This window comes from Pteropus medius, unplaced genomic scaffold (assembly GCF_902729225.1).
Source record: "Pteropus medius unplaced genomic scaffold, Ma_sr-lr_union100, whole genome shotgun sequence".
NCBI lineage: Eukaryota > Metazoa > Chordata > Mammalia > Chiroptera > Pteropodidae > Pteropus > Pteropus medius.
In genome coordinates, this window is record NW_024345861.1 from 5,046,409 (window position 1) to 5,071,971 (window position 25,563).

General features: G+C 36.1%; 2 long non-coding RNA genes across 3 annotated transcripts in view; both read right to left on the reverse strand.

Annotated features, from left to right (window-relative positions):
* The window catches only part of LOC120612234 (uncharacterized), a 219,178-nt gene that overhangs the window by 46,176 nt on the left and 147,439 nt on the right, over window positions 1-25,563 (reverse strand). The gene's annotated exons all lie outside the window — the stretch shown is intronic.
* Window positions 1,316-25,560, reverse strand: LOC120612235 (uncharacterized). Of its 2 annotated transcripts, none has more exons than XR_005655419.1 (5): window positions 25,531-25,560; window positions 25,126-25,211; window positions 24,944-25,026; window positions 23,806-23,860; window positions 1,316-3,398 (listed from the first exon to the last, which is right to left on the reverse strand). It is a non-coding gene; the product is annotated as an uncharacterized LOC120612235 (long non-coding RNA). The 2 variants fall into 2 exon arrangements; XR_005655420.1 differs by lacking the exon at window positions 1,316-3,398 and adding an exon at window positions 8,609-9,093.

Sequence of the window (25,563 nt, forward strand, 5' to 3'; positions counted from 1 at the left end):
ATAAAAATTCCATAAATATCTGAATCAACTTTGGTGCACAGATTCTGAGAAGAAACTATAAGTTTACATGCACACACAGATATATATATATATATATATATGTCCTATATGCTCTCATATATATATATATGTCCTCTATATACACACACACACACACACACACACACACACACACATATATATACATATATATATATGTACATATATATCTCTCTACACACACACACTACCTATATAGATATAAGATATGAATATAAAGTCTAGAGATAGAGATAGAGATAGAGATAGAGATAGATAGAGATAGAGATAGAGATAGAGATAGAGATAGAGATATAAATTTAGTACTGTTCTAGTATTTAAAACTCTTTACCATATTCTGCATTGTTCTTCTCCATGCAATAAGTGCCTGGAACATAGTAGGAGCTCAATATCTATTGGATGAATGAATAAATTAATGCTTATCTCTCTCATCTTTCTATTTCAGTCAATTTAATCTCCTTACTGCCCCACCAGTAGTGCTGGAGTATTAGAATAAGTTCAGTGTAAGAGGATGCAATAGCAACCAAATGGATCAGAACCAGACAAAAATAAAACAGTAGTTCCTATTCTGCTGAAGTACAATCTACAAATTCTAGCTTCAGGGTTGACTGGGGAAAATGACTTTTTTAATTCTTTGGGACAGATAATCCTTTAAAACAGATGTTCAAATCTCATTTTATAAATGAAATGGATATAAGCTCAGAGAAATTAAATGATTAGCTAAGATCATAGAACTAGCAAGTGACAGGCAGAATTTGAACATAGTTCTGATTATTCAGTTTACCATTCTATATCTGGTGGCTGGCACAGTAACTGGCCTCCCTGATATTTCTTGAAGTTGTCCGGTACATTCTACTTGGGGACCTGTATACTGGTGGTTTACTTGGCCTATGAGTCTCTTCCTTAGAAATCTGCAGGAGGTCAGTTCGCTCCACATCTCTTCTAAGGCTTAGGTCATTTTTTACTTACACAATAAGCCATTCTCTCACCAACCTAAATTAAAATTCATCCTTTCCCCATCTATATCATTTTAGATTCCCCCTTACCCTACTTTGTTCTTTCTTTCCATAAGACATACTTCTTTGTAACATATCATAAAATTATTATTATTATTATTAATTATTATTATTATGTCTAAGTAGGTTTTACTAAGATGTGGATTTTTGTCTTTTTTTTAATTCATTAATGTATCCTGAACACTAAGTATGCTACAAAGAATATAGTAGGTATTCAATAAACATTAGTTGAATTGAAGGGATAAACGAATTGTAGGCACTCAGTTAATAGTTGTTGAATGAATGGAGAGTCAAGACTCCTCACCTTACATAAGCTATCCTAGATTCCATTTCTTAAGTGCCTTTTGTATACTAGGCCCAGTGATGTAAGTGGTCTCATTTAATTAGCCCCAAACCCTTTGAGATAGATAAACAAATCTCCTGTTATAGATGAAGATATATAGGCTCAGAAAAACTAAATAATTAGCCAAAGATCACACCACTGGTAACTGACAAGGCAGAATTTAAAATCAGTCTAACTTCAAAGCTTGGGGTCCTTCCACTCTACCAGAGCACTTCTCAATGTATTCACATGGATGTGAGCCACCTAGAAAAAAGCTGCTTCTATTAATGAAATGTTAATATGAAATATGTAAGTCTTTGTCATTCATAGTTAATATTATTTCCCATTAGATTCAGGTTAGACTCAAGAGCATTTTGTTACTTAAGAGGAGTCTGGCTATTTCTTCTACTGTTATGGAACCAGGCAGCAATGCCTATTACTAAACCAAGTCTGGTAATTTGAATTTCAAATCATTCAAGAATTTAATTAGTATCATGGCCTTAATCAGGTGCACTGCAAATACAGCTGATGTCATCAGAGCTAAATTAGTTTTAAGGAGAAAATTTTTTTTACAATCTAAATATGTCTTCACTGGTATAAAGGTGAAGGTTCATGAAAGAGGAAAGAAACTGACTTAAAATCTAGATTCTGAGATTAAAGACTTTCTTTAACATGACCTGGAAAAGGTTTTTGAAACTGTAATATCACTAAAATAAAAATATGAAAGTAACAAACTACTAATTTCAACCATTTTTACAGGTCTATTGAGGTGTATTTTACACACTATGGCATTCACCCATTGTAACTGTACACTTTAACGATTACTTGTAAATGTGTAGAGTTGTGCAACTATCAAACAATCCAGTTTTAAATCATTCCAATCACTCCCAAAAATTTCCTCAAGACTGTTTGTAGTCAGTTTCTGCTCCTACTCCCCAGTCTCAGGTAACCATTACTCTGTTTTCTGTATCTATAAATTTGCCATTTGTAGGCACTTCATATAAATTAAGTCACATGATATGAGTACTTTCATGTCTGTCTTCTTTCACTTAGCATGTTTTTTGAGGTTCATTAGATTGTAGCATGTTTCAGTATTCTACTTTGTGTTATTGTTAAATAGTATTTCATCATATGGATATACTCTCATTTTTTAAATTCATTCACTAATTCATGGACATCTGAACTGTTTCCACTTTTTGACTACTCCGAATAATGTTGCTGTGAACATTTATGTATAAGTCTTTATGTGGATGTGCATTTTCATTTCTGTTGAGTAAGTTCCTAAGAGTAATATTGATAACTCTTATACTTAGTTTCCACTTAATACTTTAAGAATCTACTAAATTGTTTTTCAAAGTGGCTGTTTCAGTTTATATTCTCACCAGCAACACATGAAGGCAACCATTGATTTTTACATTGCTTTATATGGTGGAATTGAAAGTCTTCAAATTTTTGTTTGATCTTTGAACAGCAACCTGGAAAGAAATCTGTAAAATACCCAAAACACATTGTAGAATGAGAGAAGAAATGATGAAAATTAATTGAAATAAATGAGGTTTAGGTAAGAGAAGGGCTTTGTAGCAAGTGTTTGTTCTTAGGGATAGTATTTTCAGATTTCATTTGCTAGAAAATTAAATCAACCAATTAAATAAAATAGCTTTCAGAAAGACTAGTTACATTTGTGATAGATTGTTCATTTACTCAAATTTACCCTGAGATATATATATGACAAATATATTTGTTTAATTTATATCTTTCTCCATTTTTAAAAATCTCCATATATTGGAAGGAAGGAACATTTGGTGAGCTTCTTCCAGTTTTAGTATTTATTAGTCAAATTGGATTGAGTCCATTCACATGGGAAACTTCAAGTTGTTTCATTTTTCTTGTGATCTTTGAAACTCTTGATAAGATATTCATTGTCAAAAGAAAGATGACACCGCCAATTCTTGAGCTGTACATTTAGTTTGGGAACAAATTTAGGCTCTTTGTTGTGCAGTTCATGGGTTCGTTCATTTATTCTGAAAGACATTAATACATTCCTTTAGATACCAAGAGTAGTATGAGATAGCCTGTACCTTCAAAGGAATGACAGACATGTCAACGAATACTGTAGCGCAGTGTTATAAGTGCCATCGTCAAAGTAAATACAGATTGGAGGGAGATGCAGTCACAAAAAATGGAGTAGATTAGGAAAGTCATCACAGAAGAGGTAATTCTTGAGCCGTTATATCAAAGATAATTAGGTATTTGGAGAGCTAGGAGAGGGTTGAGAGAAGATCGTTCTAGATAAATGCTAGAGCAGAAATGAAGGCCTGGAGCAGTGCCACAGCCCATGTCTTCAGAGAACTGCAAGTCTTTTGTGTGGCTGGGGCATGCAGCAGGTAACTAAGTGCATGAGGCAAGAGAGGATGCTGACAAGAGCTTATATGTCTTAATGAAGAGACTAAGTTATTCCATAGAAAATAGGGACCTGTTGTAGGATTTTATGTAGGATCTCATACTGTAAGATTTGAATTTTATTTAGTTTATTTTTACTATAGTAAAGAAGATAATTGGAAGACAAATTAAAACTATTGTGGAAGCCAAGCTAGATATGTGAACTAAGACAGCAGAAGTAATAAGGAGGCATAGAATTTGAGGAATAAGAGTGTAGGATCTAAAGCAGTGGTTTGGTGTGGATAGCAATCATCTGAGGTCCCATCTGTATGATTTACAGGACTGGATTTTGGCCTAGGAATCTTTATTTATAAGCACTCCAGGTGGTTTTAATGCAGTTTGACCGAGGATGCTGATCTGGAGAGAGTAAAGACTCAAAATACAGAGAAGCCTCCCAGATAATCACTGATTCTAGAGCTACTGCTGGAACCATTAAAACCACGGGGAGTTCTCTGAAGAAATAGACTTGTAAATGTTGGGTGAACTGTGCCACTGGTCTCTGCTAATTGGCCCCTCACTCTGGTCTGAGTAACTTTGAAAAATAAAATTATACTTCAAAGATAAAACAAAATTATTCAACACAGGTAACTGAATTTAATCAAAATCTATTGGCCCATGTGCAAGATTCAAAAATGGCTAACTCACACTTATCTAAAATGAATTTATGTCTCATCGTGCTCATAAATTGCTTCATATTTTCACGAATTAGCTCTTGATAGAAACATTTTTATTCTGCCTTCAGAATACCTCTGTGTGTATGTGTGTGTATCTCTCACCTGTCTGTCTACCTATGAAACAGATCTCAGTATTGTCTTTTATACCATGAACTCCAAAAGAATAGAAACTGTATTTGTCAAAAATCATTTTGTTCTGGTATGGCTATGGAAAACAAGCACAAAATAAGTGCTTTGTGTTGATGAAGCTGCAAATATATTGATGCTTTATTTGCATATTACTATAAAATGCTGAATATATAATTTGTGCATTATGTCGATTTAAGGAGTAAGGACTCTACTGCATTTTGTTTTGCACGTTTTTAAATGAAAAACACCAGAGTAATATACACTGTTACATGGTTCAGATAACAGGGTCAAATGATGTCCTTATTAAACTTCTGCATTCGTGACAAGCCTGATAGAATGGTATTGGAATTCTTGATCAATTTTTTATTGTGTCCTTCAACCAGAATTATAAATACTAATAAAATAGCCCACATTTATGGCACGATTGTTTCATGCTAGGTACTGTATTAAATATTTTACATGAAAGATTTCATTGAATGCTCACAGTGACCTTAAGTTGATACTATTATTACCCCTATTTTACAGATGAGAAAACCAAGGCTTAAAGCAGATAAATAAACAAGATAAAGGCTATGTGACAAGTAATTAAGGAGTAGAGATTTTAACTTAGGTCCAGCTAAATGGGCTCATAAAATGATCTCATATTTTTTCTCAAGTTTCCATTCTATATAAGCAATGAAATAAGTGAACTTAATGTGATGGCAAATGAAGAACAGAACCTGAAGTATGAAAAATCCTATTTCACAACGGTAATCTCAGAAATTCATCCTACCTCTCTTCCAGTAGTGTGACAGTCAATGTTTAACATGCCATTCTCCACAGAGGAGAAGTCCTTATTTGTAGCATTTGAAGATTTCCATGGTATAAGTACTCTCACCGACCTACATTTGGAATTGGGAAGAGATTATGCTCTTTGCCTGTTCCCTCCTAAAGATCAAGTTTCTCATGGTCTCTGATCAAGCCCCACAGACCATGGATCAGGAAGAAGATATGAGTGTTGTTTTGTGGGAACACTCAGGGCAGGAAAAAGAATGGTGCTCAACTTTCTGCAACAGAGTGGTAGAATGCAAGTGCCACCAGGCTATTTTTAATTAAAAAGTAATGACAGCTGAATATATTCTCTGACTCTGCAGCTAATAGCTTCCTGACCTAGACCTCACTTGCTACGCCCAGTCCTGAAACCAGACCGAGTTAGTCCCTGTGGGCCTTCTATTATTGGCTAGCCGTCTCAACAGATGCAGGTCTAACTAAATCCATGTCTAATATAAGCATGCAAATGGGGAGATAAAAGTGAAAATGCTTCTGTGCTGAATCACAATCCACAGAGGAAGAGATGGGTATAAGCAGCTGTCTGAAAAGGAGGACACCAAAGGTCACTGTCATGGAGTTTCTAAGCTGTGTAGAGTTAATTCTGCCAGCCGTCATCTATAGCTATATCTGTTGCCGTCATCCACAGCTATATCTGTTATCTTTTTATTTCTCACATTAAAAATAACACACACGCTATCCTGTTATGAAGACAGTGTGTGTGTTGGTTAAAGAATGTTTTCTTGCAGTCAGACCAAACTGAAGTATTTTATTGGATTCCAATACCATTCAATCCTCACTAATATTATACCCATTTTACAGCTAAGGAAACAGACTTACAAAGACATAAATGATAGTTCCTGAACTGAAACCAAGGTAGGGCTTGAACTGTTTATCAATGTACTTTAAGAGTTTCTCTTCCCTGCAAACCACTCTCATCATTTCAGACTTCAACAATCACACTCATTTCTTCTTCTAAGAGGTTGCCAATGCTTCTACCTCATTTGGGAAGGGTACTCCCTCTCTCTGCCGCCATCTCTTAAGCTTTTCCAAATTCTAGCCATTCTTTAAAGCTTGAATCAAGTCCTAAGTTTCCCATAATGTTTTCCTGGATGGCTCTAACCCAGGTAGATAGCCCACCATATATATATATACCGGCTCTACAAAATGGGCATTAATTTTGCCTTACCTCAACTGCCCCCTATTATGTAACTTGTTTGTCTTCTTTACCAAAAGGTAAATTTTCATGGGCAGATGCTCATTTGTTTTTTAAATGATTAACGATACTGTGTCCATAGGTCTATTGGTGGAATAAAGCTCTGAGAATTCTAGAATTGAGAATAAGAGTTAACATTTTTGAATGTTTATCACATGGTAAACTTTAACCTAGGCATTTTGCATATATAATTATTTAAACTTCTATGTTTGATATTGTGACTTTCATTTTATAGATTTTTAAAAGGCTAAGAAATTTGCTAACACCACATTATTAGATTACAGCAAAGCTACAACTTAAATTTGGACCAATCTGACTCCAAAGTTCATACCATGCTGCCCTGTAGGTCATCATGTCCAATATCCAGGGGATGGGTATTGTGTGTAACTCAAAAAGTAATTTCAAATGCTAATTTGGTAATATTTTAGTTTCTGTTAACCCTAATATTCAGAAACTTGTTCTCCTTATTTATTTTAATTCTCTCCTGTTTCCCTTTCATGTCATTTTCCTTCATTTTGTGAACAAGAGAAAACAACTGGCTACCATTTCCTAAACAATATTCCTGCTTGGACTAGAAAACTACTATGACATCATCTCAATTTCCTTTACTCTAGTATAAAATATAGCCTCATGCTTCTTGGAGTAAATGTTGTCTTAACTAATAGGCTTTCCTGCCCAGACAGAATATGACTGTCAGCAGAGAACATGAGTGAGAGCCATCAGCTGGACTGGGTAATCCATGGACAGATGCTCTTGGATCAAAGATTCATGCTGGCATCAGCAGTCAGAGCATAGAAGCAAAGTTCATGAAGGAAAGAAGAATACTGAGAACCAATAAGCTCCCTGCTCTAGTTACCTACTATCACCACTTGCCTCTAAATAGAATCAGAGTCAGAATATGAGATGCGGGAGCATAGAAAGGAGAGAAGTAAAACATGACAGCTACTAATTTGGAGAAACCATGAGTTGGCAGGCAGCCCCCATGCCCTGGCACCTAGGGAGTAAGGGCAGCTGCTCAAGAAACAGAAAAACACAGTGGAGAGCAGCAGAGGTGAGCATTTCATATAAGAATGTTAAATGTTTGGAACCCTGGCTATGAAAGGCTTTGTCAAATGTCATGCTAAAAACAGGAAAGTTTTCCTAGGCCCTGGATGTGAAGGCCATGGAGCGATGAAAGGGGGGAGATTGTGAGAAAAATAATGACACAAAGCCTGTGCTAGCCTGGTGAAATCCCTTTGCAGTTCTTACAGGAAGCACAAAGAACAGCAGTCCAGCAATGGGCCTTTCCTTCACGCCACACCTCCTTCCCTATCTGCATGTTGGGTCGGAGAGGGCAGTGGTGGGACCAGTTTCCTAAAAGGAATCAGAATAGCACATTTCAAGAAAAAAGTCTGTGCCATTTACCTGAGATCAAAGTTTGCTCTTAATAATATATGTGTTGGAGAGGGGCAGAGAGAGGAATATTGCTCCTTTATTCCATTAAAGAGGAATTACAGGCAGACTGACCAGGTAAGTAGTGTGATCTGTGAACAGAAACTAGTCCTTTGGAAGTGGGACTGTGGCTAAACAAAAGCCTTAAGAGATACAATCAGCAACTGTTCACTGCAGCATGGTGGTAAAGCGTGATGTCTGTGTTTGCGTGTGTGTGCAAGGGCATGTGCAATATTTTCTGCTGCTATTGCTAAGATGGTTTTCTCCCTCACTGGCCCCTTGCCCAATCAAAAGGTAGCTGTTCCTCATTGGTTGCCTGGCTTTATCGAATGACCATGATGAGCTGGAATTGAGCCCACCTCATTGGTTTATGCCTATGGTCCATTGTCAAGGGAAAGCAAATCAGACACCTAATCAATATTTTGTGAAGTGGCACTAGACTCCTGGCTAAATTTGCATTAAATTCCTCCTTGTCTATGTCTTTGCTCTCAGATAGCATCATATTAACTTCATAAGTAGAGAGAGAGGCAAGCAATCAAACACTGCCACCTTCGGCCACGTTGGATTTATTTGTGAGTCTAGGCAAAAATCTTGGAATGTCAAACATGAAACAGAAGAATTAATTATAAACGAAATGTAAATCTCCTCAGCAAAGCATATGTAATCAGGCTGGGTTAGTGGTGTCTCTTCTAGATGCACATTGAGTCTTCCTTTCTTCCTTCATTCGTTCCTTCCTTCCTTCCTTCCTTCCTTCCTTCTTCCTTCTTTCCTTCCTTCCTTCCTTCCTTTTCTTTTTTCCTTCTTCCTTCCTTTCTGTAGTCATTCAACAAATATTTGTTGAACACCTATTCTGAGTCATGTTCTATAATGGCCCTGTGCCAGGCAAGACATGTTTCCTTTCTGGGCCACTCCACAGCAAAGCAAGTGTACTAGAGGGCCAGGGTTCATCACATTCTAAACAAACTGGTTCTAAAAGAAATTGGACTCAGGTGGGATCAGAATTCCACAATTGGTTGTGTCCTAGAGAGAGAGAGAGAGATAATGAATCAAAAGTTGGTCTAGTGAGTAGAATTTCCCAGAATTCTCCACTAATCTCAGAAAAATGTGATTGCATAATGATCCTGAGGAAGAGAAAATTTGAGGTGGTAATAAATTTCCTCTCTTTCACAGAGAAAATAGAAGTAACCAGGAAAGAACTTCCAAATGCCCTCTATCACCACTTAGCAGCTCACCTATGTCTGTTCTCTGTGCTCCTTCCTCTTATAAGGAAATAAGGGATTGTGTTTCTATTAGAACCAACACTTTCATTTATACACTAGCCCCACCCCCACTCACCAACTCAAGTCTGGATCAGCAGGGATCTCCAAGACTACTCCAGACCTCTATCTTGCATCCAATCTGATTTGTCAGTGCCTGGGTCACATTTATTAATATCATCCCTATATTTTCTTTGAGTCATTCCCCCCGCCCCCAATTACTTTCCTCCCTTTTATAGCAAAACTCTTGTAAGAGTTGTCTATTCTCACTGTTTCTATTTCTCTTCCTCTTTTCTTATGAATGCATTACAATCTAGTTATCTTTCCAGTATTATTGCTTTTGTCAGGGTTATTAATGAACCTTTACTTTGCCAAATCTAAAAATATATTCTTAGTTCTCATCTTATTTGGCTTATTAGCAATGTTTGACACAGTTGACCACTTCCTTTTCCTCTTCTTTAAAACATCTTTATGTTTTTACTTTCTTTCTCATCTCTGAGACACCAATCTCTTTTCGAGTTCTCCTCTTTCATATCAGTCTGCCTTTCATATCAGTTTTCCTTTCTCATTTCCTTGACTTCTAAACTTTTGAGTTCTCCTCTTTCATATCAGTTTGCCTTTCATATCAGTTCTTCCTTCTCATTTCCTTGACTTCTAAACTTCGAAGTGCCCTAGTGCTCAGCCTAGGGATCACATCTTTTTTCCTCTCTACATTCATTCTCTGGTGATCTCTCTTCCAGTCCCTTGACATTGAATACCACCACTACTCTAATAATTGCCGAATTTGTCTCCTGCTTCAACATTTTCCCTAAATCTAAATTCAAAGTCCTTGGACTCAAACTTGACTCTTCTCTTTTTCTCATACCACACTACAATCCACTAGCAAATTCTGTAGTTCTACTTTCAGATCAGATCTGGAATCTAATCATTTATCACGAACTCCCACAAAAGTCAGTCAAGACCAAATTACTATCATGTTTCCCCTTTATTTTTGTAATGACCATTTAAAGGTCTCCCTGCCATCACCTTTATCCCTTTAACCATCTCTTCTCACATATAGGCAAAATAAGTCTCTTCAAACATAGGCAGTTCATGAAACTCCTATGCTCACTATTTTTAAATGGCTTCCATCTCCTCCAAAATAAAGTGTAAATTCTATATGCTATTCCTAGACACCGAAAGGGAGAGTTAACTATGACAAAGGTTTGCTCTTACAGAGCTCAGAGTTTTTAAGCGTGGTGACCATCTTACAAATATGTTGCTAATTACAAGGAAGAATAGGTAAGGATATGAATAATTTATTGTATAAGTCTATAAAAAAAACAAAATTGCACAAACAAAAACAATTTGTGCACAACTTAAAACTTATTGGTTGGTTATGAACTTAATTTTTTTATTTATGGGCAGAATAGTCTCTTAATATGAATTAAAATGATTTCATTTTGTCTCCACTGACATCATAAGCTGACACTAAATCATAATTAGACAGTAAATATAATTTTCAATGTATAAGTAACACTCAAAATATCTGTTGAATAAATGAATGCTTAGAAAAAGGGTTTTTTTTTTATTTCTTACCTGTGATGATGATAATGAGAATTATGAATTAACTATCTACTGTGTAAAATATGATATTTTATATATTTAATTGTTTTTACCCCAACAACTTACCTCTATTTTAAAGGTGAAGCCATAATTTTTTGACTCAGAAAAGTTGGCTGCCTTTTTAAAGGTATTATAGTAAGTGGCAGAGTTTGAGATTCAAACAATGTGGTATGTGTGGCTTCAATGTCTGTGCTTTTGCCATAGCCAAATCATGATAAGTCATAGTATATCTGTAAGGCTTTTAACATTATAATGCTCTCATCATTATTATCTTAACAAACATCTAAAAATCATTGGAAAGTGAAAGGCAGATACTCCTGTCCTTAGTCTACAGATCGGCATCCTAAGCTCCAAATTAGCTCAAGGTCAGGCAAGAAAATGCAAAGCCCAGTGTTCTCCTAGTATGTCTTCACTGCTGTCTTATGCTATCTTACTTATATTTTTCTTAGCTAAATGAATTAGACCCATTTATTTTTTGAGTTCTTGAACAGATTTTCTAGAATGTATAATCCCATAATTTTTGTAGTTTATTAATCACCTTTCTCATACACTATTCTTTAAAATGCCAATTCTCTATCTCCTGGAAGGTAGGAACATAATGCTATTTTTCTGGAGTTGCTATCAAGCCCATGGGAAGCTGAGTTAAATCTGTCAAACTAATGTGAAATGTCAATCAAGTATTTGCTTATAATATGAAAAGAAATCAAAACAATCTAAAATTGGTGCACTTGCATATTGTGGCACAATCTAATAAAGAATCATATTCAGCAGGATGAAAATGTCCTAGATTTCACTGTTTTTGAGAATCAAGTTTCTATTAGTTAATCATGACTTACTCCTATTTATACCAAAATTGTCCCTTTTTGTCAGTAGCCTCTGTGTTGAATGATTCTTCTATTGTCGGGGGAAAGAGCCAAAGAGGAGAATCCTACTGAGGAAACAGAATAGTAGAATGACAGTTTGTAGCCTCTTGCAAAAGAAGACTGGTCTTCAAAGCCAGGTAAATATGAAGCCCCAGCTGGCTGAATAAATCAAGATGAAAGTATAGTTATTAGGAGAGTCATAGCTATACTGCAGTTCTCCAAAGAGGAAAATAATTCATACAAAGCTTTGTAATGTGGTCAACTCCATGGAATGAAAAAATGACTGAATGATCATTCAGTCATTCAACAAGTATGCCTGCTGTTTTCAAGGAACTATTATAAATGTCACAAAGGAAAACCCACAAAGGAAAATGCTCTGTTGTCTATAAATAGCCACTTTGATCAAATGTTGCACCTAGGCACTTCAGCACTTGAATACCTCTACATCCTGCTGAAGGAAACCAATCTTGGGAAAATCAGGGTTAGAGAAATAATAGTATACACAAATATTGCAATTGCTACAAATAACTTTTTATAGCTCCTAACTCAAAATATTCATCAACTTCATCCTCAACTTATTCTATCCCGTTTTGGTGAGGTGGGACTATTTTTGGGCCAGTGGTTTGGAGGCATTTTTAGGTTTGAGTCAAGACTTGATTACTCCCTGAGACATGCCAGAAACAAAGTTATGGGAAAATTCTTTGTGGAATACCAGGAAGACATATTGGTTCAGACTATATCTGACTGTATATGACTTTACCATCTCTTTTCTTGGGGCAGTCACGATTCCAAAAAGGCTCCTCCCAGACAAGATCTGAAAGATCTGGAACAGCAATAGCAGCATAATCTGAGATTTGTGTTGTTTTCCCTTATTGTTGCAATCTGGTTGTGGTCATTTTGTTGTACTAACAAGTTGTATTTCTCTTTTTGTGAAACAGTCTAGAGATTTGTACTCAAATTATGGTCAAGTGCATAGGCATCACTGGGGAGCTTTATTAAATAGGAGGAATCCCAAACCCCACACCAGACCTACTGACTCAGAATCTGCATGTTAGCAACATCTCCAGGTGATGTGCATGTACATGAAAAGTGAGAAACACTGATTAAGACTATGACTCTCTAACATTAGCTCCATCTATAAAATATCAGTTAACAGCTTGCCTTGGGTTTTCTGGCCATTTAAATGGAGAAAGAAAGGATCCCAATAAAATCCAAAACTTACTTAAAAATGTGGGGGTTTTTTGTTTGATTGGTTGGTTAGCTGGCTTTTGTGTGTGTATGTGTTTTCCTCCAGCAGTTTTATCACTTCCATTTTTTTCTGTAAGGACTGCTGGAGCAGAATTTGCTTTAGATCACCAGTAGGGATTTGAAGGAAGAATATGCATTGTGGATTGTGATAATCAATAATAAATATATTTGGCATTATATCGACTACCTCTCCTTCATTGCTAGACATTCCAATGGCCACCAAATCCTTTTGATTTTACCTCTTAAATGATTTCTTAATTCAAGTTCTTCCTTCTATTCCCACTGTCTTTTTTTCAGCTCGGGTCCTCATCATCTATAAAATGAAAATTAAACTAATATCTCAACTGTATACCTGGTCTCCCTGTATAGTATTTTGCTTTTTTCCATTGCATTCTTCAAATTGTCATCAGAAAGAATATTCTCGAACACAAATCTGATCATATTATCTTTTTATGTAAATTCCTCTAATGATTTCTAATAAAGGCAATACTTTCAATTTTTTTCATGCAAAGTCATTAGTGATAGTCCCTTTTCTACCTGTCCAATCTTATTTTTCCCACTTTCTTCCTTTTATATCATCCTTTTAATACATGGGTTCCAGGCCTCTCTCTTTGGCCAACCTGCCTCCTTCCTTGGAATACTCTTTTTTTCTCTCTGCCAGATCAACCTCTTCTTATCTTTTAAGATTACATAATTTTTTTTATCACCTCAGCGGAGCTCTTTTTGATCATAGCTCTGTCACCAAGGTAGAGCTGATCATCCTTAGAGCATGGTGGCACTACATATTTGCTCTAATAACAGTATTTTCACTGAACTGTAGTGTTTGTCCACTTGTCTTTGTTCTTGCATTAGTCTATGAGGCTATTGAGCCAGGAACCATGTTACATTCTTCTTTTGTACCTTGAGTAACAAGTATTATTGTCAACATATAGTAGGCACTCAATGAATATTTAAAGAGTTAAATAATTAAATGAATATAGTCTCTGTATAAAATAGCTATCATGTTATACCTGAAAATTTTGAAAAATACACAGCAACCACAGATGTATTGGAAATATTTTCAGTGGACTAATCTTTGAGATTCTCCAATAATGGATACTAAGGACTTGAATTGATGTTAATAGTGAATATTCCTCATGTTAACTCTGCCACCACCCTAAAAGGAAATGATCTATCTCAAATCATTTATTAGACATATAACCACCTGTGACATCTAATGATCAGCAAAATTATAGCCTAAGGCACAATCGAACCCTGGCTTCTAGGGACTTTCAGTCTAAGAAAGTTAAGAAAGCAATTTTATCACCTCCTTTTTTTTTTTTTCCGTAGGGACTCTTGGAGCAGTCCTTCTATAAGGACTGACTCATTCTATTACAGATTAATCTGCTCATTTCATCACTATTCTGAACAGGAGAGCAAAAGAACAGCTATGGGTCATTTATTTTCTACTCTATTTATTAATATAGATATTTAATTCTGATGGAAAGAACTAAACTCAGGGTATGTAATATGAATAAAATGCCAATTGTGATAGACATTCACATTATATAATACCTGAATTAGAGAAAGAGAAAAGGCAAGGTCTTTTTTTAAGAATGAATAATTTTGCAGGCATTCTCCAAGACATATATCTAGGCTCCAACACTCTCTTTGTAACAAAACACAGAATGTCCATTAACAAACTAAAGTAAGAAATAAACCATCACTGCTCTATTACCTGAGAGGAAAATCTGTAAAAACACCTGAACAGATTCTGGACTTTGTCCCTAACAAGACTTTTCAATGGACTGCACATTCATTTACTCTCATATTTGCATAATTCAGATAATAGCAGCTCTCTATTTCATGCTCAGTGCTGAGGTCAAAGTCACAAGAAGCTGTTTAGCAACAATTCCCTTTTCCAGACAGTTATGTGATCAAATAGGAGAGAAGACTTGGAGAAGAGAGAATGGAAGGCTTCCACCGCCCTGGGCTTGGATTTCTAAAGCAGATTGCATTTCTAGACACACATGCATAGGGGTGCATATCAATATTCTCTGTGGAACTTTGAGAAGCACAGATTAGATTTCACTGTGCTACTCCATATCTCTAAATCAGAATCTGCCAGATATGATTGAAAGAGCAAGAACACACTAATAGCATATATATTCTGCTCCAATAATATCAGGAAATGTAAATGAGATACTAATAAACTAAACCAAAAAAATTAGAAATACAGGAGTGTTCTTAAGTATAGGAGAATTTTGATCATGTTGAAATTGTCCCTGCAAAATCTCATTAATAATGACTGATCTTCAAAGAGATCAAATTTGAAGAAAGAGGGAAGAAATTAATGTATAGCTATACCTCACCTAAGAAACACAAATTAAAATTTTTAAATAACAAGAGATACATTAAATGTATATATATGAGTTTTAGAGTAAATTCATGACAAGGTTTTTTATTGTAGTCCACTGTTACATTTAAATTTAAATTTAATTTACATATATATGATGAGCTTAAATAGAAGAGGGACATATTTATCTACTTTATAAAAATAAATTGATGCCTGGATGGTAAGTGCTCAAATCCACAAAGATGAGTTATCCAAAGTCACAACATTGATCATATTTCTTCTCATTGCTGATCAACTGTGGCCCTCTTATTGATGATAGCAGTTACATAGATTAGGGACATCATCTAGGACAAAGTTTTGATCACATGATAGATTGTGCAGGTCTTACACAAGCAAGATCTGCACAAAATTGTAGAAGCTTAGAGTTGGTTTTTTTGTGTGTTTTTGTGTGTGTGTGTTTTTTTTTTTTTAACCAAGACAGTTCATTAAAAGAATTGAAAAGATGTCTTATGGAGGCTTAATTAAGGAAGTTAATTCTAGGCCCCATCCTAGGCCCATTAACCTTTCCCTATTCCTAAAATATCTTATGTAATGTCAAAAAGAAGCAAAGATGGAAAAAAGAGCTGTGTAATTAAATCTACTTAACCTCAAAATGGAAATGTATCAAAGGATAGAAGCAATTGGTATGAAGCTTCTAACCTGTATTTATGACCCCAAAACCCATAACCTACATTCTTCATTTCACTATACTTTACTCACATTTTCCTTGCTATGGCGTTGGATAACTTGGCTACCTAATTTACTTACTGTGTCTGACCTGAACCACGAGAAGTCAGTTCTAAAAATGCTAGAAAGACAATACTATACTGTTATAGGAAACAAACAAATTTTTGGTTTTTATAAAGATTTCTTGCCACACAGAAAATTTCTAAAGGTCTTCAAGGAGATGATTTTCACTGACCCAGGAGCACCTTTCTTCCTCATCCTGTTAGAATGTGACTAGGCTGGAGCTGAGTTTGGTTCAACATCCAAGAGAATCTGGCGTATGTATTTTCTTCCATGGAAGTACATAGTTATCAATGTAAATTCTTCCAGAATGCCAGTGTAGGGCTTAGTATGAAAGGGCAGAGGCATAACAAGAATATTGCTGCCTTCTCAACTCCAGCAGAACCTTGTCAAGGAAGTGTTACCAGCAGGTTTCTGCTCCATTAGGGAACAATTATGGGGCAGGGGAAAGATAATTATGGTTGTTTTTGTTCTGCTTCGCCACCAGGCTTCCTCTAGTTCTGTATACTGGGCTGCATCAGTGGGAGAAGAACAGTTTACACCAATTCAAAAATCGATTTGAAATACAACAAATTCCAAAAATTAGCATCAGCACACAGGTCTCTATTAAATACTAACAGATTATGCACACTACAAATTATTCATGATGATTCTGTATTCTTTAGTGTCCTCTTAGTGTACCTTCTAATTTTAAGGTTGATATAAAATACAGGACATCTGTATTTTTATTTGCTAAATCTGGCAACTCTACCTAATATTCAGCTGGTAACTATCATCCATCACCATAAAATAGGACATTTTAAAGAGAACTTGGAACTGGCCCTACTGTTTGATTTTACATAAGAGGAAACTGAGACCCAGAGCTTTTTGGCAAAGGGTAGAAGGACTATTTCTTCTTAATTCTGACAGCTACTTAGAGGCAGTGTGTGGACCAGAATCCAGTCAGATTTATACCCATTTCTCCCCACTACCCATGCTGTTTCTCTAATAACCGTGGAATTTTTTTTTACAGTTGTTATGTTGTTTAGCCTTTAAAAATTTATATTTTTTGAACATTATCCTGTTTGGGCCTCCATGCTAAATTCTGTGGATAGACAAAATAATAATAATAATAATATGCTCTGTCCTGAACTTTACAGCTTTTATGGCTTTAATTGGTAAGAAAAATAAAAATAATAATAATTTTTTGAATATAGGGAAAGGATTAAAAAAATAAATTTTCAAACCCAAACATAAAGATATCCTTGTTTGTGTGCTTTTTAAAGTATTTGGGCCATTGAACTCCTCCATCAGTGTTCGTAATCCATACTGGTATTCCAGGCAAAGGGTCAGAAATACAGTCGAATCTTAGATAACTTTATTCTTCAAAATCATTTGGGAGAGATTCAAATCCAGTCTGAACATGCCTCATGCCTTTAGTCACTATCCTTTCAGAACTTTCCTTATACACTTTTTCCAGGAGAAAATAGGATATAAAAATCTAATATGTACATAAGTCACTCACTCACATATGAAGACATGGAGGCAGAAAAAGCCTTGGCTATATTCAAGATAAACTTGTTTATCTCTGGCTATCCCATGTTATTGTGAACATTTCTGTGCTAGTTCCCTTCTTATTTATAAGAATTCATTAGATCTTTTTCTCTTATAAATAACTAGTTTTGCACCTCTTTATAAAATATAGTTTTGGACTTTGAAATAACATAGGCATTATATTTATAGAAATGAGTTTAATCTAGGATTTATATAATGCTATAAATACTTATATATTATATATAATATGATAGTTATATTAATCCAGTTGGAAATTCCTGTTTTAGTCATGTCTTCAAATAAGGAATTTTTATTGTCAAATGATCAGCTTCTTGGACTGAATTGTGTTCTCCTAAAATTCATACATTGAAGCCCTAATCCTCAATATAACTGTATTTGGAGATAGGACCTTTAAAAAGGTAATTAAGGTTAAATAAAGTCATAATAGCCCAAATCCACTATGACTGGTGTCCTTATAAGAAGAAGAAGAGAATACTCCAAGGCTATAGTAATTAAACAACATGGTATGGGCATAAAAAGAGACACATAGATCAATGGAACAAAATAGAGAGCCCAGAATTAAACTGATATCTACATGGTCAATTAATCTATGACAAAGAAAGCAATAATATACAATGGAGTAAAGACAGTCTCTTTAATAAATAGTGTTAGGAAAACTGGACAGATATATTCAAAAAATGAATCTAGACCACCTTCTTACACTATACAAGAATAAACTCAAAATGGATTTAAGACTTAAATGTAAGACCCCAAACCATAACTCTTAGAAGAAAACATAGGCAGTAAACTCTCTGACATTGCTCTTAGCAATATTTTTTTTCTGATATATCAAAAGAAAAAATAAACAAATGGAACTAAATCAAACTAAAAATTTTTGCACATCAAAGGAAACTATTAACAAAATGGAATGATAACTTACTGAATGGGAGAAAATGTTCACCAGTGATATATTTAATAAGGGGTTAATGTCCAAAAATTATAAAAGACTCAATGCAACAACACCAAAAATCTAATGATCCAATTAAAAAAATGGCCAGAAGATCTGAATAGACATTTCTCCAAAGAGGATATAAGGATGGCCAATAGACATATGAAAAGATGCTCAACATCACTAATCATCAGAAAACTGAAAATTAAAACCACAATGAGATATCGCCTCACATCTGTCAGAATTGCCATCATTAATAAATCAACAAACAAATGTTGGCGAGGATGTAGAAAAAAGGGAACCCTCATATAGTGTTGGTAGGTTTGCAAATTAGTGCAACCACTATGGAAAATTGAATGGAGGTTCCCAAAATTTTTGAAATTAAACTACCTTATGACCCAGCAATTCCACTTCTGGGTATTTATCTGAAGAAATCCAAAACAGTGATTCAAAAAGATATATGCACTTCTATGTTCATTGCAGCATTATTCACAATAGCCAAGATATAGAAGCAACCTAAGTGCCCATCAATAAATAAGTAGATAAAGAAGATGTTGTACATATGTACAATGGAATATTACTCAGCCATAAAAAAAAAAAATAGAGTGAAATCTCACCATTTGTGACAACATGGATGAAGCTGGAGGGTATTATGCTAAGTGAAATAAGTTAGACAGAGAAGGACAAATACCATATAATCTCACTTATGTGTGAAATTTAAAGAACAAAATAAGCAAATAAACAAAACTGAAACAGACTCGTAGGTGCAGAGAACAAGCTGACAGTTGCCAGATGGGAGGGGAATTTAGCGGGGGGAGAAAAAGGTGAAGGGATTGAAAAAGTAAAAATTGGTAGTTACAAAATAGTCACATGAATATAAAGTATAGCATAGGGAGTATAGTCAATAATATTGTAATAACTATGTATAGTGCCATGTGGGTACTAGACTAATGAGGGAGATCACTTCGTAAATTATACAAATGTCTAACTACTATGCTATATACCTGAAACTAATATGAAATGATGCTGAATGCTAATTGTAATTGAAATTTAAAGCAGAGGAAGGTGAAGGGGGTTAAGAGGTTCAAATTTCCAAGTATAAAACAAGTAAGTCATGTGGATATAATTTACAGCATAGGGAATATAATCAATAATATTGTGATAGTGTATGGTACTATGGTTGCTGGACTTATCACTTCTTTAGGTATGTAAATGTTAAAAGACAATGTCATACACCTAAAACTAGTATAATATTGTATGTTGACTATGTTTTTAAAAAAATCTTTAAAAGAAAAAAAAAGAAGTGGACGAGATACCAGGGATATGTGTGCACAGAGAAAAAGTCATGTGAGGACATAGCAAGAGGTCAGTCAGCCATCTGCAAGCCACAAAAGAAGCCTCAGAGGAATCCAACCTTACTCCACATTGATTTTTGACTTCTACCCTCTAGAATTGTGAAAAAATAAATTTCTGTTGTTTAAGCAACCCAGTTGTGGTATTTTGTTACGGCAGCTCTAATAGACTAATACAATCCAAATAACTCTTACAAACATTAATTAACTATTGGAGTACAAGCTAAATGAAAGCAAGGATTCTATTTTGTTTATTATGATAGTCACAATACCTCTTCTAGTGCCTAGCACATAACTAGCTAGCTGACAAAATAAAAGAACAAAGGAATAGCTTTTCCCTTTGCCCCACAGAGCCATATTATCTAATGTAACCACAATGTGACATTGGAAAAGCAGAGGCTTAGGAGCCAGACAGACTGTTTTCATTACCTGTGACCTTGGGAACAATATCCTAATCTTTCTGGGCTTTAGTTCCTCATCTATACATTGGCAATAGTAATGCATTTATCATTTAGTTGTTGTGAAGATTAATTGAGATAATATGCCTGGCACACAGTAAGCACATGAATGTGATAGTTTCTATGGTAATAATGATCTTCATCTTTTCATTCATTTATTTATTCAATGACTATTTATTGAGCAAGCCCCTTCCACGTACACAGAATTTTTCCAGGCATGGAGAATAAATGGGTAATAAGACATTGTCATAGCTTATGTATATCTTATATTCTAGAGAGTGGATCAAAAATAACAAGAAACAATAAAATAATTTCAGAGAGTGGTAAGTGCCATAAAGAAAATAAAACAGAATAATGTGATAATGACTATATATGACAGGGAATGTGCAAGAGGGTAGTTGGAAAGAAAAAGGTGAGCCCTGAATAATGAGGAGAAGTCAGCCTGGAGAATATCTGATGGAAGAGCATCCAAGAGAAAACAACTGGCATAAAAAGCTTAAGGAGGGAACAAACAGGATATTCAAAGAACAGAATAAGGTTGGGGTCAGTGTAGTGTAGTTAGCAAAGTGGAGAGAGGTACACATGAGACCAGAGTTTCTCTAAATGAAATGAGAAACCATTAAAGGGTTTTAAGCAAAAGCATGCATGATTTGATTTACATTAAAGAGAATGTTCTACTGCTATTAGGAGGACAGGGGGTCGAAAGTCATGAGTGGGAGCAGGAGGCTGGTCAGGAGTCCTTTATAGTAGCCCAGGAGAGAGAATGCCATCTTGGACTAAGGTGATGGTAGAGACAGATAAAGGATAAATGGGGATTATAGTGAAGGTTGGTAGACGGAACAACAAATGCATTTAATGTAAGGAAAGAGAAGGGAGGGAAGGGAGGGGAAGGAGGAGGGAAAAGGGGGAGGGATAAGTAGGGGGAGGGGGAAAGATCATCAAGGATGACCCTTAGGGTTTTAAGTTAAGAAACCAAGTGAGATAATGTCATTTATTATGATCAGTAGGGATTAAAGAGAGGTAGGGAAAATCAACAAAGATGACATTAACCCTGATTCATTTCTATTTATTGGTAGAGTTGATACAAACTTCATGGCAGAGCCACAGTTGCTTGGTTGTCAATAATTTATATTAATTATCAATTCATTGAACATTGCTAAGCCTCACACTTTAATTGATTGTATGAAAAATGATATGAGTGAAGCTTGGGTTTTTCAATGGACTCCTTCCTATTCTAGACTTGGTTTTCTTCCCTATGGAATGAAGCTTTTTAATACTTATTTTTATGTCATCTCCCAACTGAACCACATCATCTATACTTATTTTACAGAAGCAAAACCATAGCAAAAGTATCTCCTAAGACCTACAAAGATGAGAGAACAGACAATGGCTAATATTTAGACATTGAGCTTCTTATGCAGAGTTTAGATTTCTTGCTCTCCCTAATTCTCAACTTGTTACTTAACCTTGCTCTCCCTAATTCTCAACTTGTTACTTAACCTTTCTCTCTCATGTATCAGATACACTGCATAATCTCCTTCATGCAGTGTTCATATGGCTACCATTGGCTGGTTTTAATTAGTGTGTGGTACTAATCACGATTATAATGTCGGTGGTATTAAATTTTAATGTATTTAAATACCATGAGCTAAAGTCACAGCTCATGACAGACACAGGGAAGCTGGACTTGAACTAAACTGGGTGGTGATTAAAACAGGCAGGAATGAAGATTGTTCATAATGGCCTGTCCTGCACTCCAACCCAAACACCCTCTTATTTTCATGTCTTTCTCCTTTATCTTATTCATTTTCTGTCCAGCAAAAGTTAGTAGGAACTGGGCATCTAATGGAGATGACAATGTTATAAGCAAGGAAAGAAAGCAAATACTTCATTAGCTTTTACATTGTATCGATATGAGGATGAGCAGAGTTGTCTTTCCATTATATTAAAAAGGAAGAAAAGAGATATGAATAATAGCTAACTGAAAATCACTGATAGTTTTGGAATTTACTTAAGAAAAACGCATTTATCATAGGCAGTCGCTAGCCATATTCTTTGTCACTTATTCTGAAACCCACCCACCCATTAACCACCACTGTCACTGAAACTTAAGTAAAGTATAAAGAGATTTGATTGGCAAATAGAAATTTTGCCCTATGTGGCTTGAATAGATCAGTTAGCCTTGCTAGAAATCAGGATAAGACTGGATTCTAGAAGATGTTATTATGGGAGCTATTGACATAAAAAGGCTAGTAGATGGTTTACTATCTAATCACAAAGCAGAGAATTTTGGAAAACTAGCCTGAAAAACATGGACCATTTCCAGGTTTAAACAATTTTAGACACAAGTAAGTTCTAAGAAGAAAATCAACCATGCGTGGTGTTAAAGAAAAGAGTAAGGAGAGGGAGTGGCCAGTAAAGGTTAAATTTAAAATGAAGCACAGAGAATGAAAAGCAACAAGACTAAGAGCCAGAAAATAAATAAATAAATAAATAAATAAATAAATAAATAAATAAATAAATAAATAACAGTGAAAAACTCTTGAGGTGGAGAAGAGCTTGGAGTGTTCTAGAAAGTATCAGAAGACCAAGGAGGGCTGAGCAATTGTGACCAGGGAGATAGAAGACTGGAAGGAGGTTGGGAGGTTAAGCACATGGGCAGGATCCAGATCTCATATGGTGTCTGAGGCAGGGCAAGGAGTTTAAGTGTTTTCTAAGTAGAATTGGAAGTCATTAAAGCAAGGGAAAGACATGAGATGGTTTTCTTTTGTATTTAAAAGATCTTTCAAGGTATTATCTGTAGAATGGCTTATTTGGAAGGGCAGAGTCGGAGCAGAGAAATAGGCTGGCATGGTGGCAAGAGGAGTTTAAGAGGAGAAAACAATTTGAGGAACATTGTAGTTGTAAATTCAATAGAACTTGCTCATATACTGGATCTTGGGAATAATAGAAGGACAAAAATTAAGGGAAATTCCTAAGTTTCTCATTGAGTTTGTAAGTCGCTGGTGATACCCTTTTTCGTTGAGAGTAAAACTGCGGGGAATGAAGGTCAGATGCAATGAGAAAGAATTTTGGAGTAGCAGAAAAATCAAGAGTTACATTTTGTACATTTTGAATATCTTAACACTGATATTTCTTTGAGGCATCTAATTAAAGGCATTATCTATTGTTAGTTATATAGTTAAATATATAAACACATAGCTCGACAAGAGGTTAGGGATGAATATATGCTGGGAGCTTTATTGTAGCAGTGGCATATAAAGCCATTGGAGTAATGAGCTAACCTAGACAGAAAATAGTGAAGCAAGAGGACAATTCAGAGCATGGACAGAGGAGGGGACTCTTACCTTTATGATAGGAATAGGATGATTCAAGGCATTACACCACCAAGAGTGAATGGAACTGAAAAGAGAGAATTAGCTAGAGAGAATGTGTCTCCCACCCCAGTGCCTACTGCCCACCAAACACCACAAAAATCCTTGGGAGAATTAAGTGAAATAATGCATAGAAAAGCATTTAGTGAACTACAACTTACTATATAATATGCAGTATAATTGTACCTTATTGTCCAATCTTTGAAGTATTTTTGTGTTAACTGCTTTTCTTCTCACTAAGAGGTAAATGCCTAGGTAAAAATGTGTCATTATGTCCATTGATGCTTCTATAGCACCTAGAACAAGTAAGTGCTGACTGATAGATTGACTGTTATTTTCACGATGTTCAACAGTACAACTAGTCAATGCCTGCTTCAGGTTGGCTTCAGATTTGATACTTCCTGCAATTTAATATTTGCAGGGAAGACATCAGAAATCTCTAATTCTTAAGAAAGCGTGTAACAAAAGTTCCTTTTTTGCAAATCAATATGAATGGGAGAGACGCTCACGTGTTCAGAATGTTTTTGTTTTCCCTTTAGCTTTGTCAAGAAAATTCAAAATTACATATAAGAGTAAGAGAACTTCCCACCTGATCTCCACTTCTACAGAGATCCTGAAGTGATTGAAAAGGAAGAGTAGGCCGCTGCTGAAAAGGCTGTGCCCAAGAAGGATTTTTAGGGTAACTGGACTGCTCCGGCTCCTGAATTGACTGCTACTCAACCCGAGGTCACTGATGGGTCTGAAGGCCTAGGTGTGCCCTTCGTGCCTATGCAGTGATATCCTGCTGAAACCTAGAGCACTTACCTGCCATCTAGGACTGGTCTGTAGTCCCCACCACCCAGGCCACTGATCGGGAGATTCAATGGAAACATGGCAGAGTGAGGGATGTCCCTAGATCTCTCTTGAAACAATAAGCTGAACATCTAAAATTCAACAAAAAAACCCCCACCAAAACTGCACACCAGCAGCGTGGGATATAAGAGCTACCACAGGTCAGAATCCCAGGTGTCTGATTGAGAGTAATAAAGAAGCTGCTTCTTGCAGCTGCAGAAGCTCCCTGTAGGAGGAGAGGGAGGGGTGAAGGCATAGGAACTGTCCTGAACAACCCTACCTGGAAGTTGCAGGGGCTTATAAGCAGCCTAGCCAACAGGAGGGCCCAGCCATCAGTGCAGAAAGTGGAGAAGCAGGGAGGGACTGCAGAGAAAAAACAGCTGATTTTTACTGGCCCAGTTGCAAAACCATGGCTGAGACACAGCCCCTAACCCCCAACCCAGAAGGCCCCTTCCCCTATACCTTCTGAGACAGATCACCACAGAGCCCGGGAAATCCGTGCAAACACTGCTGAGACTGAAGCTACCTCTGGAAGCCTTTGGAGCTTTCTGCAGGAGGAGGGGGAGGGGAGAAGTTCCTGCAGCAAGTTCCCTGAACAGCTCTGCCTTGGAAAGCTGTGAGCTGTGGCCCAGCAAGCTGCAGGGAACAGTCATCAGGGCAGAAAGCAGAGAAGCAGGGCGGGACCACAGAGGAACAATAGTTGATTTTTGCTGGCAGAGGTAGCAAAACCTAGGCTGAGCTGCAGCCCCCAACCCAGAGGGCCCCTCCCCCCATACTCTCCTAGAGCAATCACTGCAGAGCCCCAGGGGAATGTGAGTAAATGCTACCAAAACTGCTAGGGATCCAAGAGGCTTAGACTCCACTTACTTTAAACGAAAAGAAAAGTGCCTTCTTTGCAGC